This window comes from Procambarus clarkii, chromosome 40 (assembly GCF_040958095.1).
Source record: "Procambarus clarkii isolate CNS0578487 chromosome 40, FALCON_Pclarkii_2.0, whole genome shotgun sequence".
NCBI lineage: Eukaryota > Metazoa > Arthropoda > Malacostraca > Decapoda > Cambaridae > Procambarus > Procambarus clarkii.
The window spans coordinates 816,546-822,545 of record NC_091189.1 but is presented as its reverse complement, the minus strand read 5'-3'; the positions used below and the strand labels follow the sequence as shown (position 1 = coordinate 822,545).

Genomic DNA, 6,000 nt, shown 5'->3' with positions numbered 1-6,000 from the left:
CAGGCTGTGACTCATACGTCAGGCTGCGAGCAGCCGCGTCTAACAGCCTGGTTGATCAGTCCAGCAACCAGGAGGCCTGGTCGACGACCGGGCCGCGGGGACACTAAGCCCCGGAAGCACCTCAAGGTAATCCCCGGGTTGCATGACACCTCAGTGTAATCAACTGTGTAGCTTCTCCTCAGCTTCTGTTCCTCTGCTGTTATGTCGGAACATTAGCGAATCCTCCACACCCTTAGAGGGGTAGATCAGTGGCATTCGTCTATCTCATCCTTGGAATGTCAGCTTGGAGCATTAGTGGAATATGCTCAACCTTGGAGCATTAGTGGAACATGCTCAACCTTGGAACATTAGTGGAACATGCTCAACCTTGGAGAATTAGTGGAACATGCTCAACCTTGGAGCATTAGTGGAACATGCTCAACCTTGGAGCATTAGTGGAACATGCTCAACCTTGGAGCATTAGTGGAACATGCTCAACTTTGGAGCATTAGTGGAACATGCTCAACTTTGGAGCATTAGTGGAACATGCTCAACCTTGGAGCATTAGTGGAACATGCTCAACCTTGGAGCATTAGTGGAACATGCTCAACCTTGGAGAATTAGTGGAAGATGCTCAACCTTGGAGAATTAGTGGAAGATGCTCAACCTTGGAGAATTAGTGGAACATGCTCAACCTTGGAGAATTAGTGGAACATGCTCAACCTTGGAGCATTAGTGGAACATGCTCAACCTTGGAGAATTAGTGGAACATGCTCAACCTTGGAGCATTCTTTATCTTCACTAGAAAAAAAATGTAATGTATTAAGTAATGAATTAATTATTAAGTAATGACTTTGTAATGAATTCCTTAAGCAATCTTTATGTTCCTGGAACTATCTTGGCTATCATTTAATGACCCTAATGAACCTTAACGAACCCATAACTAGGTATTTTCACTTTGGCTTTACCTAACACCTTTACCTTTACCTGAGAGAGTGTGAGTGTATGAGAGAGAAAAGGGAAGAGGGGTTGTTGTAGAGGGGAGAACGAGAGAGACAGAAAAAGTTGGGGGAAAAGGAACGGGTTAGAGAAAAAAAGGAATAGACATTGGAACATTTATAGCCACATAAGTGAGTGCCAATAACGTAGCATTGTGGAGCTCCCTTGGCACTCAATACAACTCTGAAGCTGAGAACGCGGGTCATAAAGGCATCTTAATGGCAGAAGGTGAGACATTAATGAGGCAATTAATACCAGATAACTGGCTGTGAATGCCGACCGACCCGAAATAATGATTGTAACACACTAGGGCAGTTATTACGCGCTAAAAACACTCTAATACACTTTCGCCCAACACCCAGCTCAAACACCTTCACCGCCTTCAGTCAAATCACATTCTTCGACCTATAACATCTACCTCAAGCTAGACTTATTTTTCTCGACAGCAGCGAACAAAGGACCAGCAAGTTGGTCATTGTCCTTGGATGATTGGCTAGGTGGCTCTGGCCTCGTATTCCAAGACCTCAGGTTCGAAAGAGCTGCAAAAAAGAGTCTCCTCAGTGAAGATAAGATTGTTGAAATAACTTGCGTTTTGTTGCAAAATAACAATCTCAACAAGATTATAAAAAGGCCATTTGAAGGCAGGGAGTGTAATAATGACAGACAGATGCAGGCGATGAGTCACAATAACGTGGCTGAAGTATGTTGACCAGACCACACACTAGAAGTTGAAGGGACGACGACGTTTCGGTCCGTCCTGGACCATTCTCAAGTCGATTGTGACAATCGACTTGAGAATGGTCCAGGACGGACCGAAACGTCGTCGTCCCTTCAACTTCTAGTGTGTGGTCTGGTCGACAGACAGATCAGAAAATTTAACTTAAAATATTCAATAATTATTACAGTTCAACCTCTGATGATATTACCAAACAAAAACAACTCAAACGCAAGTGAGCACTAGCATACATGCCCAAGCGCTCAATCTAATATACAGATTCCTCGGTAGTATAGTGGTGAGTATCCCCGCCTGTCACGCGGGAGACCGGGGTTCGATTCCCCGCCGGGGAGGAATGTTTTTGTGATGACTCCATACACAGTTTCAAGTGAAGATATGATGGAGCCCAGTACGCTCAGGAACCTATACAGCAGTTGATTGACAGTTGAGAGGCGGGACCAAACAGCCAGAGCTCAACCCTCGCAAGCAATAGGTGAGCAATAGCAACTAGGTGAGTACACGCCTAAACAGGAGACAACGAGTCTGTGTGAGGGGTGAGGCCTCAGATTGGCGAGACGTCACAAGTGGAGTCCCGCAGGGGTCAGTCCTTGGACCTATACTGTTTCTGGTATATGTAAATGATCTCCCAGAGGGTATAGATTCGTTCCTCTCAATGTTTGCCGACGATGCAAAAATTATGAGGAGGATTGAAACAGAGGATGATAGTAGGAGGCTACAAGATGACCTGGATAGACTGAGTGAATGGTCCAACAAATGGCTGTTGAAGTTCAACCCGAGTAAATGCAAAGTAATGAAACTAGGCAGTGGAAACAGGAGGCCAGGCACAGGATACAGAATAGGAGATGAAGTACTTAATGAAACAGACAGAGAGAAAGATCTAGGAGTTGATATCACACCAAACCTGTCTCCTGAAGCCCACATAAAGAGAATAACGTCTGCGGCATATGCGAGGCTGGCTAACATCAGAACGGCGTTCAGGAACCTGTGTAAGGAATCATTCAGAATCTTGTACACCACATATGTAAGACCAATCCTGGAGTATGCGGCCCCAGCATGGAGCCCGTACCTTGTCAAGCACAAGACGAAGCTGGAAAAAGTCCAAAGGTATGCTACTAGACTAGTCCCAGAACTAAGAGGCATGAGTTATGAGGAAAGGCTGCGGGAAATGCACCTCACGACACTGGAAGACAGAAGAGTAAGGGGGGACATGATCACAACCTACAAAATCCTCAGGGGAATCGACCGGGTAAACAAGGATGAACTATTCAACACTGGTGGGACGCGAACAAGGGGACACAGGTGGAAGCTGAGTACCCAAATGAGCCACAGAGACGTTAGAAAGAACTTTTTCAGTGTCAGAGTAGTTAGTAAATGGAATGCATTAGGAAGTGATGTGGTGGAGGCTGACTCCATACACAGTTTCAAATGTAGATATGATAGAGCCCAATAGGCTCAGGAATCTGTACACCAGTTGATTGACGGTTGAGAGGCGGGACCAAAGAGCCAGAGCTCAACCCCCGCAAGCACAATTAGGTGAGTACAATTAGGTGAGTACACACACACACGCACGCACATGCATACACACACGCATACACATACACGCAAACGCATACACGCGCACACGCAAACGCACAAACACATAAGACTGACTCATTGCTCTGAATGTTTGCTAATGATGCAAATATTTTGTGGAGAATTAAAAAAGAGCAAAACAACAAGACGCTACAAGATGACCCGAGCAAACTAAAATAATGGTCCAACAAATGGTTACTTGAGTTTAACTCGAGTAAATGTGAATAAAACTCAAACGCTGGGAGCAGGCAGCTGCATTCAAGTTGCCAATATGGAGATGATATCCTTCAGGAAACGGATAGAGAGAGAAGGATCTGAGAATTGATGAATTGATGACACGATGAACCTGTCTTTTGAAGCTCACAACAAAAAGCTGGATAACAAAAGATCAGGGGATAAATATGTCTTATTAAATACGAAAGTACTTAAGGAAATTCCTGTCTTAATCCGATGCTCTGCATCCGAGATATTCCTTTTTTTAAGGAATCGTTCAGAATCTCGTATGCCACACACACACACACCCTCGTCTCGTGGTTGACAATTGAGAGGCAGGACCAAAGAACCGAAGCTCAACCCCTGCAAGCACAACTATGTGAGAACACCCACACATACACACATAATAAATTATCAAATCTATATATTTTGATTAAATCTATCTCCTATACATTCTCTCATTAAAATTGGCCATGCTTTTATTATCATCCTCAAATGTTGCTCAGTTTTAAACGTTTTTGAAGTGATAGGGTAACACGTTACCCTAAAGTTACAAAAATATCTGGATGAAAGGAGCTGAAAAATCATATTATTGTAAATTTAATGTATCGTGACGGAATTCTAATAGTGTTAGGCACGTACCCCACAATAATCATGGTGCAAAATTGGATGAGGCAAGCCCCAAGCCTCTGGCCTCCGACCTCAGACTCACGATATGTCTCAGTTGTTTTCCCTCATCATCACTCAACCATTTTGCTCCCTCCATGGCCCTTGGCTCTCCTCTGGTCCGGGTCAGGAGGTCATATGAGGTCAGGCAGTGACCAGCAAACGTAGTTCCTCCTTTGAGGAAAACACGAGACCCTGAAGTACTCGTTATAGACCCCTGGACATCACAAACAAAAAGAACAGTCGTCAGGTTGAAAAAAATGACCTGTCGTGTGCGCATCTTCCCCTCCGTTGCTGGCGTCGTGAGAGGTCAAAGGTTAAACAAGTGCATACAGTAACAATGCCAGTCGTTTACCTTGATGGTCTGTTACGAAGATTTACAGGTGTGCAACGGTGATTGTGTCAACAGAGGAAACTGGCCCTTAACTGCCTCTCAACACTGTTTGTTTTAACCTTGTCTTCACCTCCCTCTCTCCACTCCTAGCCCCTTGCATTCTGAAGCACATACACAGGAATTTTGTATGAATATCCTTCCTAAGTGTTTCCTCTTGGTGGTGGAAGACGATACGCTCTGTGCATAGGGCCTAACCTTTGAATGACCTCACATAACATTCCTTTTTCGGGGTCAACAGCTATCAGGGAGGTCGCCCAATCATTAACATGAGTTAACCTTGAGGGTCACTGAGTTGATGTGCCGACCTCGACAAGCGTGAGAGAACGCGCGGCCAGCGAATCACCGCCTCCTAGAAACACTCGCTAATCTTGGACTTACGGTGAAGTCTGGGAAGGAAATCGTAGACTAAATGAGTCATTTTCGTAGACTTGTACCCACTGGAGCGCCTCACTACGAGACTAATTATCCAACACCAAGTTAATCTGCGAGTTCCAGTGCTTGCTTTCTTTAGTGTGTCGGCCCGCTTGCATATATATATATATATATATATATATATATATATATATATATATATATATATATATATATATATATATATATATATATATATGTCGTACCTAGTAGCCAGAACGAACTTCTCAGCCTACTTTGCAAGGCCCGATTTGCCTAATAAGTCAAGTTTTCATGAATTAATGTTTTTTCGACGACCTAACCTACCTAACCTAACCTAACCTACCTTTTTCGGTTACCTAACCCAACCTAACCTATAAAGATAGGTTAGGTTAGGTTAGGTAGGGTTGGTTAGGTTCGGTCATATATCTACGTTAATTTTAACTACAATAAAATAAAGTGGACCTCATACATAATGAAATGGGTAGCTTTATCATTTCATAAGAAAAAAATTAGAGAAAATATATTAATTCAGGAAAACTTGGCTTATTAGGCAAATCGGGCCTTGCATAGTAGGCTAAGAAGTGCGTTCTGGCTACTAGGTACGACATATATATATATATATATATATATATATATATATATATATATATATATATATATATATATATATATATATATATATATATATATATGACAATGTCAGACCACGAAGGAAAAATGAAACAGGAAATTTCCTTAAGTACTTTCGTATATTAAATACATCTTCAGAAGGTCCAAATACATCTTCAGAAGGTATTTAATATACGAAAGTACTTAAGGAAATTTCCTGTTTCATTTTTCCTTCGTGGTCTGACATTGTCACATTCTTAATCACGTGTTTATTTTCGTGATATACACACATATATATATATATATATATATATATAGGGATACGGATGAGGGGAGAATGTCAGGGGGTAGCTAAGAGGGCAAATGTGAGGAATTCGGATGAGGGGAAGTGTGAGGAGATAAGGATGTGTGGTAAGAATGAGAGGCAAGGATGAGGCAA

At 42.7% G+C, this 6,000-nt stretch overlaps 1 non-coding gene across 1 annotated transcript; it reads left to right on the top strand.

The window, feature by feature from the left end:
• Positions 1-1,974: 1,974 nt before the first annotated feature.
• Positions 1,975-2,046, top strand: TRNAD-GUC (transfer RNA aspartic acid (anticodon GUC)). The gene has a single exon. It is a non-coding gene; the product is annotated as a tRNA-Asp (tRNA).
• The last annotated feature ends 3,954 nt before the right edge of the window (positions 2,047-6,000 follow it).